Raw genomic sequence first — 13,152 nt, 5'->3', positions numbered from 1 at the left:
CCCCACCACCTGCCCTCCACTCAACTTTCCTGCACTGCCTTCCCTCCTCCGGCCATGGCAGGACCACAGAAGACAGAGCTCAGAGGAGAACGTTCCTGCCCCTCTGCAGAGTCTGGACACCCAGACTCTCTCCCGGGCTTCTCCAGCCTCAGGTGGGAATGAGTCCAAGCTGTCCAGTGATGGACCCGAGGGAGCTGCACTGAGTCGGTTCCTGGGTGGGCTCAAGGTGCTGGGTGACCAGGGCTGCCACTGCCCTGACCCTGGAAGGCCCACATGGCACCGGGGCGGGGGGGGAGTCCCATCCTCATAACGGTTTGCTGAGCCTGGAGCTAACAGTGGGCCCTGGGCTGAGCCCTTTGCGCATGTGACCTCATAGTCCCCAGGGCCCCTTCCCACCAGGAGACCCTGTTGGCCACCCGGTCCCACAGGAGGGAGCGAGCAAGGCCACGGGGCCGCCTGTTGGACCAGGCTGCCCTTCACCTCAAGCACGATTCCAATTACGGGCGTTGCAGGTCTCAGATAGATTCGTCAATCAAGTGGGACTTCCTCCTTAGCCAGCAGAAGCCCTGGCCGGGAGCAGCTGCCCAGCTGCAGGGGAGGGGTCAGCAGCAGGGGAAGGTCCTGCCTCCAGGAATGTGGCCGTGGGGGGCTGCCAGGTGGACAGTCATCGGTCCAGGCTCTGCGGCGTGGGGTTCAAGCTGCAGGCCGCTGAAGTCATCGGTAGCAAAAATAAACACCCAAGTGCAAGGCGGCCGTGAGCCCATAAAAGAGGGCGGTGTGCGACCCGGAGCGCGCTGAGCGCGTTTACAAGCCATCGCCTCCCACCCCTGCACGGCCATGGGGGTTCGGTTTCATTTTATTTGAGGAAAACTTTCACCAAGCGAAATGATGTTCGTGACCAAAGAAAACCAAAATGTGGAGGCGGGAAAGCCGGTCACCGCGGACGGCTGACGCTCCCGCCGAATTTCCGGCGTCTCTTCCAAGCGAGCGGGAATTTGGAGACAAAGGCGGCTCTGCATGCTGTTCCCTCTGCCCTTTGTCACAGAGGAGAAACGCCCGGCTTCTCCTTCTCCGCAGCCGTCTAATCCTTTCAAGTGATGCCCTGGACCCAACTTTTCCTTTAATGAAGACCTTTCTGGTATTCCCTTCCGATCCACCCAAAAAATAAAAGAGAAAAGACAAGGGAAAAAAAAGGAACTTCCCGAGTTGGTGAGCATGGATGGGGCTGGAGTTTTATTAAAGTCTTTTCTATTTACTTCCCACCTAGATAAGATCTTAATCACAGCCCCCAAATTATCCGCGCTGACATTTATCAAGGCCGTCGGCCCCTCCGCCTGCCCGGCCATCAGCCTTTCTTCCTGCCCTCCCTTTCAATGGAAGTTAATTTCGAGTACATGATTTATCTTGCTGGGCGAGCAGTGCCGAGGCGGCCCACCTTTTCAAAGGGCGGGCTGGGGAGTGAATTATAGCAGCGCTGTCCAGTGATTGGGTTCCGTGGGGAAGGAGAATAGGCAGCAGTGTGTTGCCTGATGTGATGCTGGGCCTTTTCAGCCCGCGAAGAAAAAAAGATTAGGCCTCTGACGGCGGGGCTGACAGGCGAGCTCAGGACAGCAGACAAAAGGCCGGTACCTGAAAGCCGGACCGCGCCGCCCCCCAAGGGGGTGTGTGCACCCCACCCGCCTCCTTTGCATGAGCTCAGGCCCCCTCAATGCCCTGGCCGGCCGCTGCTCCCCACCTCACTTCTGGTCCCTCCTCGCCTCCTCCCTCTCCTCCTCCTTCTCCACCCCCTCCTCTTTAGCTCTTCTTTCCTCTGCCTCCTCCTCCATCTCCCTCACCCTCTCTCCTTCCCTCTCTCCCTCCTCCTCTCCATCCTCCCTCCTCTACCCCTCCCTCTTCCAGTTCTCCCTGCTCTCTCTCTCCTTCTTTCCCTCCTCTCCCTTCTCCTTCCCTCTCCCTCCTCCTCTGCCCTCCCCATCCTCCCCCCTACCCTCCCACAGAAACCCTACGGCCCCCAGGTCCTGCACTCAGGTCACTGCCTGGCTCTCAGCCCTTTCGACAAGAATCCCGCCTCTGTGTGCAGATTCCTCCCAGCCAGCGGCCCCCCAAGAGGGAGAATCTTGTCCGTAGTGCCCCCCACCCCCAGCTCAGGGAACACACAGAGGCCTGTGCAGACCCGCCCCCACTGAGGGCTGGCAAAGGGCAGAGCCCTTTCTCTTCTATCTGCCTGTCCTCCGGGGATCTGGCAGGGCAGGCTGCAAGCGTGGGCACAGGGTTCCAGCTGGGGCCAGCAGGGCCCAGACCTGGGGGTGGACATGGGCCCAGGTGGCTGGCCTCAGGATGCCCAGGATCCTGCTGAGCACGGCCAGCATGGGGGCTTCCCTCCCTCCTAGTCGTCCTATCCCAGCACACATGCACGGCTGCTGGCTGGGAGCCAGGGTCCTGCAGAAGTCCATGTAAGGTCTCGCCCAGACTCAGTCAATCTCTGGGCACATCTCCCCCAGCAGCCTCAGGAGGGCAAGGGTTGGACAGCCATTCTTGTCCACAAACCGGTTCGCTTCCAGTCTCCCAGCGTGTGTCCCCTCACACCCTCCTGGGCCCATCCCTGGAGCCAGTGGCTCCTGGACCTACCCTGCCTGGAGCCCTTGCTCCGGGTTAAAGCGATGCTCAGCCTGCCGTGTCCAGAACTTTCTCTCCAGGACCACAGGAACCCCACAACTCAGAGACGCCCTGTGATGGGAAGGAAAATTCACACCCAGCTAACCTTAACAGCCTAACAGAAATAAACCACCTCTTTGGACGTGATTTGCATGACTTTTTGAGAAAATGCTTATGTTAGATCCAACTTTAATCACTGAAACATGCTAATCTGAACATTAAGGAGACAGAACAAAGGCCTAAGTGGGACAAACGGAGGAACTCCTGGCAGGGGCCCCGTCAGCATAGCCTTGCACCCCAGGAAGAGGCGATGTGGTGGGTGGAGGCTGGGATCCTGATGAGACCGGCCTCCAGGTTCCTGCTGCCTCCCCAGCACCCAGCACAGAACCCCTTGAGAGGACACTGATGTGCCCGGGAGCTCCTGTCCCTTCTCCATCCCCTTGCCCTTGGGACCTGGCCCAGGTGTTCTCAGCGAAGCCTGGACCTGGAAGGACAGGGCCCAAGGAGTCGGCCTCCTCCCTGCCCTGCGTGAGCTAGCCAAGGAGCTTGTTAGCGCAGCACCAGACCCAAAGGGAAACCAGCCAGGCCCCCCAAGGCTGCCAGCACTCCCGCAGGCCTTCCTGGGGCAGAAGCCGGAGGCAGGGCATGGGGGTGGCCCAGGATGGCCTCACACGCCAACTCCAAGTCGGGCACAGGGCGGGTCCGGCACCATGAAATGCCTCGAGGAGCACGGAGAGCTATGCCAGGGGGATCACCAGGACGGCTGGGAGACCTCAGCGTTCTCAGGGTGAGTTTAAGATGTAGATTTTGGGGTGTGGGCCCCTCCCTCCACAACTACTCCCAGCTAACTTCCAGCTTCTCCTTTTCACCTGATCTCCAGCTCTCGGCGGCTCCTGGGTGCGGGGACCCCCGGCAAGAGGGGCTGGACGAAGAGGCCAGATAGAAGGAGGAGCAGAGCACCCTGGGTGTCATCGGGAACATCTGTGGTCTCCAGCTAGGACCTGCCCCTGCCCTGCAAGGGCCTGTGAGCAGGGCCGCCACACCCTCCCCTCCTGGCTGTTTCTTCTCCTTCACGGGTGGGTGTGACGATGAGTAAAGAAAGCACTGCAGAGAAGGCTCCTGAAGGGACACAGCATCGTCACTCTGCAAATGATTATCATATTCCCTAAATCCAGAACAAGGAGCCCGCTACCTTTCAGGCACCATGCCCTCGCCCCACCCAGGGGATGGAGGAGCCTGTAGGCCCTGTTTGCATCGGGAACGGGGTGATGCCACCCTCCTGTGAGCTGAAGCCAGTTTCCACAACCGATGAGCTTCCCCCAGAAACACACCAGTCTGCCCCTCGGAGGGTACCTGGGGGAAATCCGGCTTTTAAGACCCCACCATCACTTCAGGACTCAGGTGTCCACTTTGCCCAAACACAGGGACCTGATGGAAATTCCCACCCACCCCCCCCCACCCCCGCTCCCCTGGGATGAATTCGATGCTATTCATTGATGACCACAGTTTCCTGCCCCCACATGAAGCCATTCCCTAATCGCTGCTCAATTAATCCTTGGCCAAAGCCCCTGCTCTAATGGCCTGTGATGCTTCACTGGGTCCCCCAGGAGCGTTAAGTATCAGACAGTTATTAAAAGATAGTTGACTTCTGGGAGCGCTGTGCAGCGGGATCATTTTAGCATCTGTTTAGGGAGCCACGCTGAGCACTGGCACGGAGAATGCAGGAAATCACAGCCCTGCGGCCCTGGGGCTGGACAGATGTGGCTGCTCCCCAGACGGTGCCATCCCCTGGCCACCGGTAAAATAATAATAATGATAATAAATAAGAGTTAGTACCCACAGCTTTCAGTCTCGTCTAAGAAGCTGGCAGCCCACCCATTTGCAAAATGCCAGTGAGATAAATAAGCCCACTCAGCCCAGACGAGGACAGTCGGCTATACCCAGGGGCAGGGCAAGACCCCAGCCTCTGTGGGGTCCCACACAGCACGCTCCTGTGTTTTCAACCTCTGTGACCTTGTTTTTCTCTATTTTTTAAATATTACGACACCTTTTGGAACAATCGTGATCATCTTGGAGTGACAAGGGGTTGCTGCCTCAGACTTTCCTTTTCAAACTGTCCCCCCTCCCTAGGTTCAAGCAGAGAATGGCATCATGGGCCAACCCCCAGCCTCACGGCCACATGGTCTGACCTGGAACAGCTGCCCTGGAGTCCCCGTGGCTTCCAGATCTGTGAGCGCAGAGTGAGGCCGTGTGGACCACTCTGGCCCAAGCCCCTCACAACCTCTCCGGGTCTCAAGCCCCTCCACCTGCCTCTCAGGGCCGACGTCAGTGCCGGGCTTGGTGTAGACCCCCTTGATGGGCCTGCTACAGTCTAAAGTGGTTAGTGTGACAGTCCCGTCAGGCACTGAGCATCAGCACAGGCCTGGACCAGCTGACCCACAGGAAGGAGCAGGGGCCCGGAAACAGACCCTCACATGCATGGAAATTTGACCTGTCACCGAGGTGGCACTGCAGGTGACCTGGTGACATCTCAGATCACAGAGCCGAACACTACCACTCCACCACCAGGCTGGGACAGTGGCTGCCCACACGCTGCATAAAATAAAGTCAGATCCCTGCCTCACACCGCTCACAACAGCTCATGACAGAAGGAACAAAGGATTTAAGTGTGGAAAGCAAACTTCGAAACCTCCAGCAGGAAGTCGAGGAGAATCTGCCCTGGGCATGCAGAAGGATTTACTAACTGAGACAAATGCACTGAGGAGGAAAGGAAAGACTAGGTGTTCGGGGCTCTCCGCGCCCCTCCCTTCACCCTACAAATGTGAGACTTCACACTCCATGTGCTGTGGGCATGCCCCCAAGCTGTGGAGCTTTGACTCAAGCAAGAAAAGAGCTTGGCAGGACCTGGTGGGGAGCAAGATCCCCTGACACAGCAACCATGGTGGTGCCAGTGCCGCTGCAGCTTCTCCCTGGCCATCCCACCCTCTGTGTGCAGGAACCACATGCATGCTGCTCACGACCTCCCAGGACAGCCCAGCCTGAGGCCGGCCATGCCTCGTGGCCATGGGGGCTGTGCTTGTCCAATGCCGGGGGTAGAGGGTGAGCAGATACCTTCTGGGGGCTGCATCCTGGGAGGTGTCTGGGGTTTGCCAGCAAAGTCCCCAGGATCATGTGTATCCCTAACGAGGGAAGGTGGTTCTGAGGTGTTAGTCCAGTGGGGAAGACAATAGGGGAGGAAAATCTGCCCAGGCCACTTCCCATAATTATTGTGACACCCTACCAGGGTTTGCCACAACCACGGCCCGTCTGGAAAATGGGCTGAGACCGGAGAAGTTCCCTGGCAGGTATTTGAGCTGGTTGGCGTTAAGGAGATCTGTGGGCTCCCTGTCGGGCATTAAACGATATATACTTAAAGGATTGCTCTGTTTATGTTAGAATTAGCTGAGCAGACTGACACCAAGGAAGTGCTGGCTTCCAAACCCCGAGGCTGGTAATCGCTCAGTAAGCCCCATGGTTGGAACCACCTGGGCGCAGTATCACACATCAGCGGCTCCTCCCGGGCCAGCCCACCCGGTCAGCCGCCTGCTCCCTGCCCTTTGCCTCGTCCCAGCAGCAGGACTGGGGGCGAAGCCAGTCTGCAACCCACCAGATTGGTCCCCCAAGACAAGCAGGGACACTCGCAGCGGTAGGGTTTAAGGAGCCCTGCAGGGTGACCCGCCCTGAGGCCAAGCGGCTTTGCTGGTAGCACATGACACCCACTAGAGACTGGGCTCCCCATGGCCCTGAGAAATGGCCGGCCTGCTTTCTGGGTCCCAGACCCTGAGACCAGAGCAGCAGTGTCCACCAACGTTCATATGGCACCAACTGTCCCGCCCTGACAAGGTCTGAGCTGCCCATCCAAGGCCACACTGCTTGGCTTAACCCCAGGCAACCTGCCCCAAGGCCCACCCGCCTGACCACTCAGCCAGCCTGCCCCTCTGATCAGAGCGGGGACAGAAAGTCACGCCCCCTCTGCTTCCCGCTGGCTGGGCTGTCAGGGCTGGCAGGGCTCTGCTGGCCTCAGGAACAAGTTCTTAGGGTGCCACACCTGCCCAGCAGGCAGGCAGTGCCAGGCTGAGGCAGGGCCGGCATATCTGACCTGCAGACCCAGCCCTGCTGGTGCCCACTGGTGCTGGTTCAGCAATGGCTCTCCCTCCCATGTGGACTCGAAGGCAGCTGGCTGAGACCTGCTCCTCTCTGTAAGGGCCTCAGCCAAATGACCACCATAGGCCCAGCTGGTCAGGACAGAAACCTGGGGGTGTCCTCCCTTCCCGCACCCCACGTGCAATCCCTCAGCAGTACCACCAGCTCTGCCTCCCACTCCTGCACCTCCCCAGCCCCCAGCCCCACTTCCCCCAGCCTTCGCACTGCCCCCCAGTCCGGCAGAAGCCCCCCACTTGCACCCACTCGGGTACCTCCTGAGTCTGTTCTCTACGCTCTGGCCTGGGGGACCTCTGACACATGGGACTGGGCCTTTCCTGTGGCTTCCTGTTACACCTCGGGCAAAGTCTGGCCACCTCACACTCACTGGCCTTCCAGCCCCAACTTGCACCCCGAGAACCAGTGCCCAGCTTCTCAGATGCACCAAGCTCTCAACAGCCTTAGGGCCAAGCACTCCCGTCCCCTGTGGTGGGCACCTTCCTCCTCTCTTGGCCTGTCTCTCCTCCAGGGTCCTGTTGGATTTCCCCCATTTCACCCAAAGAGCCCCTTGTCCTCTGCACAGGGTTGGTCATCCTCCAGCACAAATGCATTTGTAGGCCGGGGCCTTCTCCGCTGGTGGCTGCTCTCATAGGCCACTCACCCTGCACCCCCCACGCCTGCCCCAGAAGGGCTCCACCACCCTGTCCTACTGAGGAGCTGGGCTGGGCCTTCCTCTGGGACAGGTCCTAACCCAGCCCCGCCAGGGGGAAACAGGACAGCAACATCAGGGGACCCTGCAGGCCACACTCCCTGAGTAGGACAGAGGTGGACGCCCAGGGGACGCACTGAGGACAGCCCAGGCACAGGGGAGGGCACAGGCTTTCAGGGCCCCTTCTCCTGTCCTCGCTCCCCATCCTGGACCTGCCATGGTCGGGCATGGCCGGGCCACCCCGGGCACCTCACAGTTTCTGTCCTGTCTGAGGAAGAGGAGGGAAGAGGGTGCTGTAAGCAGAAGTCTCCTCCTCCAGCCCATTCTCAGGGAGGGAACTGCAGTCCTCTCTCTCTCTCTCTCTCTCTCTCTCTCTCTCTCTCTCTCTCTCTCTCTCTCTCTCTCTCTCTCGGCTAATTAGCATGCTGTTTGTGGGCCGAGCTCGGAATGTAATTACTGAGGAGGCCGAGCAGGCCTAGGAATGCATTTTGAAGGTTACCATAGGAATCGCAGGCCTATTCATCGGGTGCGGGCTAATCACGGTCATGAGGAAGGGATTGGGGACAGGCTGCGGGTTACACTGATGAGACCCGGAACAAAGCCCCCCACTCGCTCCTTAACCCTTTGGGGTCCAGACGGGGACCATGGAAGGACCCACTCCCTCTCTGGTCAGGTCCAAGCATCCTGTCCCCCACTACGCTCCCAGAAGAGTCTACTGACCGGCCACTGGCTGGGAGAGCACCTGGAACCTTCTAGGACGTATCATCCACCAGAGGTCCTGCCTGTCTTGCACGGCAGGAATGAGAGGTGTTCAGGCCAGAGCTGAGCAGCCAGGTCCCTGCTCTGGGATGGCCACAGGGGGAGCAGGACAGCCACAATGGCCCAGAAAGGGGAACAGGACAAAATGGATGGCGGGCCCTTGGCACACAGAAACACGCAGATGTGAGTTTACCCCTGGAGGAGGGCAGTCCATGGAGGCTGGGCCCAGGGTCACTGGCAGGCAGGAAACTGGCCTCCTCCAGGGCGGAGCCCACAGGTCCCTGGCTCAGCCCCCAGGACAGCTCCCAGGTGGAGAGCCTGCGGCCCCACGATGGCCTCCCGCCTCTCTGCGCTGGGGAGGGCTGGCTGCCTGGGAAGGTGAGCCTGGGTCCTCCCACCAGAAAACTCCTGAGCCAATGCCTCCGGTGCCAGCCGTTCCAGAACAGTCCATCCTGTCTGGCCCAGCCTCTGCACAACCAGTACCTTCCTTTCAGATGGACTCACCCTGAGACCGGCCCCATCTCTCATCCGTGCCTTCCACGAGCATTTATTGAGTCCCTACTGGGAACCAGCAGCTGCTAGGAGCTGAGAGAACAAAAAACCCATCCCTGCCCTGGGGTCGTGGTCTTCTGGGGTGGCTAAACCCTAGAAACACAGGTGAGGGACACAGTGACCCATGGTGGTGTGTGGGCTCGGGGGAAGGCTTCAGAAAGGGGCATGAGCTGTGAGGTGTCAACAAGGAAGAGGAGAAGCCAGGAACTCAGGAGCAGGGGCAAGAAAAGGGGTCTGGGGGGACTACCACGAGCCCGTGCCCCTAAATGTGCTGGAGAGGTTGGCAGAGCAAGCTCTGGTGACACTGAGGGCCACACCAGGCACTTCTCACCTGCCTGTCGGGGCTTGCTTGTTCCCACATCCCTCTCCCCGGCCTGGCTGAGGGCTTCTTGGGGACCAGCTTGGGCATCCCACCCTCCTGGACCCCAGAGGTGCACACAGCCCCAGGCAGGTGGGCCGGCTGAAGAGTGAAGGCAATTCTTCCCCCAGCTGTCCTCAGGGCTGTGTCTCAGGCCCCTACTTGGGGGCTTCACCTGCTGGAGGTGCCCACACTGTCCTGGCTCCTCCAGAGCTGTCCATCGGGCCTCCTCCCAATCCTGGAATGGGCTTCATTCACTTGCAGCCCACACGTGCTTCTAGAACAGCAAGCTGTGGTGCACAGCCTTCTAGCGCCTTCCAGCACCTTCTTTCCAGCAAGGATGGCTGTTCCTGGGCGGCCTCTGCACAGCCCCGGCTTGCCTTTTGAAGGCTGCCTCCCAGGTCCCCACAATGCTGCTTGTTAGCTGGTGCTCTGAAAAGACTGGCAGGGGGAGAGCGTGCACTCAGGCTCCCGGGCCACGCTGTTCTCAACAGACCTGGGGGACCCTGTCTCCGTGGGATCCGCCATTCAACGGTGACCCAAGGAGCCGTGTGTTGTCAACACGCCTTCACTCGGCCAAGGAGCAGACTTGGGAGGAGGAAGGCAATTTGTTTGTGAATTTTGCCCTTTGTTATGGAAAGCTGTTGGGTTTTAAAAAATTGTAAAGGTTTGAACCGTTAACTCCCAGGGTAGTCCCGCCCTGCGGATGGGGAATTTTGAGGATATGTTTATTTCTTTAAAAAGAAAAAAACATACAGCATTGATGTTAAGTGGCTGTATGCAAATTTCCTGGGGCCTGTCGATTTTATTCTCTTGAAACCTTATTGAAAAGGCTCAACCCCACAAAGATGAGAAAAACTGTGCTCTCCAGTCAAGCCCTGATTTCCACGGATGTTTCTCAGGTTCAAGGCCTCTCTTTCGAGCTCACTTTGCCTTTCAGAAAGGAGCATTTGTGCTAATTGCAGATTTCTCGCCCCCTCCCGGCACCTATGCTCATAGGGCTGCCGAGAGGCCCTGGCCACTTTCCGGGCTCTGTGTTCAGGACACCCCCACATGAAGTGCTTCTATCTCACCCCTAGAGGGACTGGCATTCCTGGGGGCCTGCTTGCAATCTGGTTTCTGGAGGTGTGTTAAAAATCATCACAGACAATGACGCTCTGAGAGCCAAAATGAAGTGCAGCTTCAGGTCAACACACATCATGGCAAATGGCATTGTTTGGGGTTGAATTGTGTCCCCCCTAAAATCTGTATGTTGAAGCCCTAACCCCCAGGACCTCTGAATGTGACTATATTAAGAAATGGGTCTTTAAAGAGGTGACCAAGGTAAAATGAGGTCGTATGGGTGGGCCCTAATCCAATGTGACTGGTGTCCTCATAAGAAAAGGAGATGAGGACACAGACACACACAGAGGGCCGACCACGTGAGGACACAGGGAGAAGACGGCCATCTACATGCCAAGGAGAGAGGCCTCAGGAGAAACCAGCCCTGCCGACACGTTGATCTGGGACCTCCAGCCCGTAGGACGGTGAGAGAGTAGACGTCTGTGGTTTGAGCTGCCGGCTCTGCAGCACTTTGTGGCGGCAGCCCCAGGGTCTAGCGCAGACTCACAGGGAAGCGGCTGGAGCCGCTTGGTCCTGGAGCTGCCATGGTCCTGCTGCGGCCCCCCGTGGGCAGGGTCAGGGAGGAGGTGTTGAGCCCACGCAGCTCCAGACTGGGATGAGCCTGAATTCATGTCACCATCGCACAGACATGCTGATGGCTTCTGGTCTAACCAGAGGAAGGTCTGAAGGAAGTGATGCATTCAGCACACACACACGGCATTGCTATCATTTGACCAGGATGTTCAGAAAACAGGCTGTTACTAATGTCCAAAATAGCATTACTGGCCAGTAGGGTACAACCTCATCGGAAGCAGGGAGGAGGGGAGGGGCTGGGAGGAAGCTGCACATTCTAGACCATTCTAGACCAATCTAAGGGTCCAGGGGAGGCAGTGCTCTCCTGTCATTCTCCATAAGCTCTGCTTTCAGCTCATTAAAAGTCTGGTAACAGAGACAAGCCTGCCTGTTCAGGCAATGGCTGGGGTCCTCCCTCCAAGCAGAGACGGGGGGTATGTGCACAGCCAGAAACTTCTACAAAGAGCATCAATGTCCACGCACCAGGGGACCCTTCACACACAGCACAGAAAGCCCTGATTAGTGCTCCCCAAACATCCAGAGACCAAAATGCAGGGTATTCCAAATCCAACAGTGCCTCTGGGAGGGGTGCTAGAGGTTCCTCTACTTGCCAGTCAGAGCTGCGGACAGGGCCTTGAGTGCTGAGCGCTGAAACTCTCAACCAAGACTCCACTACTGTGCCCCAAGCCCCCCGCCCAGTGGTGTCGCGGTGACTGTCTTTGCTCCATCAGCTTCCGATCTCCATGCTCTTGTTCATTCCGTGACTGCGTCTCTGGCCACTACTCTGAGTATGACAGGCCTGGGCCAACATTCCCTAGGGAAACCAGAGGGGAGGGGACAGCCCAGGGTGGCGGTGCGTGCCGGCAAATCCGCCCCTAACCCCCTCCACAGCCCACGCAGGAAGACTGGGCATCACGCCTTGACCCCCCACTGCCTGCCTGGGTGGCCTGGACACACTGCCCACCCCCATCTGCACTCTGGTTCTCTGTCTGTAAAATGGGCATCACTGTTGGATTCCTACAGCACTGAGGAAGCACTGCTGTGGCCCGGGGGTCCCGAGGGCTCTGGGGTCCCGGGGAAGGACTACCACTCCTCCCTAAACCATCTGTTTCATAAATGAGGGTCTACGTGAGGTTCAGGTTAAAAAGGAGCCCTGTTGCTAGAATGTTGGAAAACCCCCCTGGAGCCTGTTCTTCTGCCTTAGAGAAAGGTGGTAGGCAAGGGCCAGTGGGCGAGGGCCAGCAGCCGAGGGGGGCTGTGGTTTGAGGATGGCGCCTAGCTGGGGGACCTGCCCCAGCCCAGGGCTCCACCACTGGTTCATCCATGGTGTGGGGACTTGGAAAAGACAGGAATGGGGTGGCTTCTCTGGAAAGTTCCAGATTGCTTAGGTCAATTCCTTCTCCACTTCAAGTTGCCCTGAGGACTCCCTGCTGCTCCTCTCCTGCCGCTGGCTTGCCCTCTGACCTGGCCAAGTTCAAACCCTCTCCAGGCCCCTGCCTTGGATGGCTCAGCCAGGGGCCTTCCTCTCCCCTGGTCGGTGAGATGCACATCCCATGGGGCAGATGGGACCTCAGGTGGAGCCCACACTCCCTGCCAGGAAAGATGCCACCTCTCGCACACAGTGTCCCTCCCCAGATGGCTCCTGCTCTGAGGGTGCCCGGACATATTGGCTCATGCTGCAGCGTGGCGGCCCATTCAGCACAGATAAGCCCCTTTAGAAACTAGGGGGGATTTAATTCAGTGTCTGAGTGACAGTGCGAAGATTTATCCCTTGCCCAGACAATACAGCGCGGGGGCTTTAATCTCCCCCAGACAATGAGCTGCCTCTCGGCCCTCATCTCAGGCTTTTCCCACGATGGCTGGTGATTAGCGGAGGTGCATTGGACGGAAGCCACTATCTCTCAAGGAAGAGTGTGTGCGGGTCCATCCAGGGCCAGCGGGGGGAGGAGGTGGAGGAGAGTTGAGCTCATCCCACCGCCATCTCTATTCCCCCAACCACAGAGGCACTGAAGGGGCACTGCCTGCAGGCTTCCGGAGATGACCTTCCCGGGTTCCCGTCGGGGTCAGGTGGGGACACATCTGAGCAGGAGGCAGCTTCCACTCCAATTGCATCCCCACAAACAGTGCAGCTCATCCAGCTCAGGATGGCACCTCTCCCCAGCAGGACACCTGCCCAGGTCCTGGCCCTTTTAAGAGGCCCTTTGGCCGATGCTTCCCACGCTCCTCTTTCTGGAGGCTCCAGACCAGAATGTCAGCACATGACAAA

The sequence above is a fragment of the Diceros bicornis genome, chromosome 13, assembly GCF_020826845.1.
Source record: "Diceros bicornis minor isolate mBicDic1 chromosome 13, mDicBic1.mat.cur, whole genome shotgun sequence".
Lineage (NCBI taxonomy): Eukaryota > Metazoa > Chordata > Mammalia > Perissodactyla > Rhinocerotidae > Diceros > Diceros bicornis.
The sequence above is the reverse complement of the archived record's forward strand: the minus strand, read 5'-3'. Positions refer to the sequence as shown.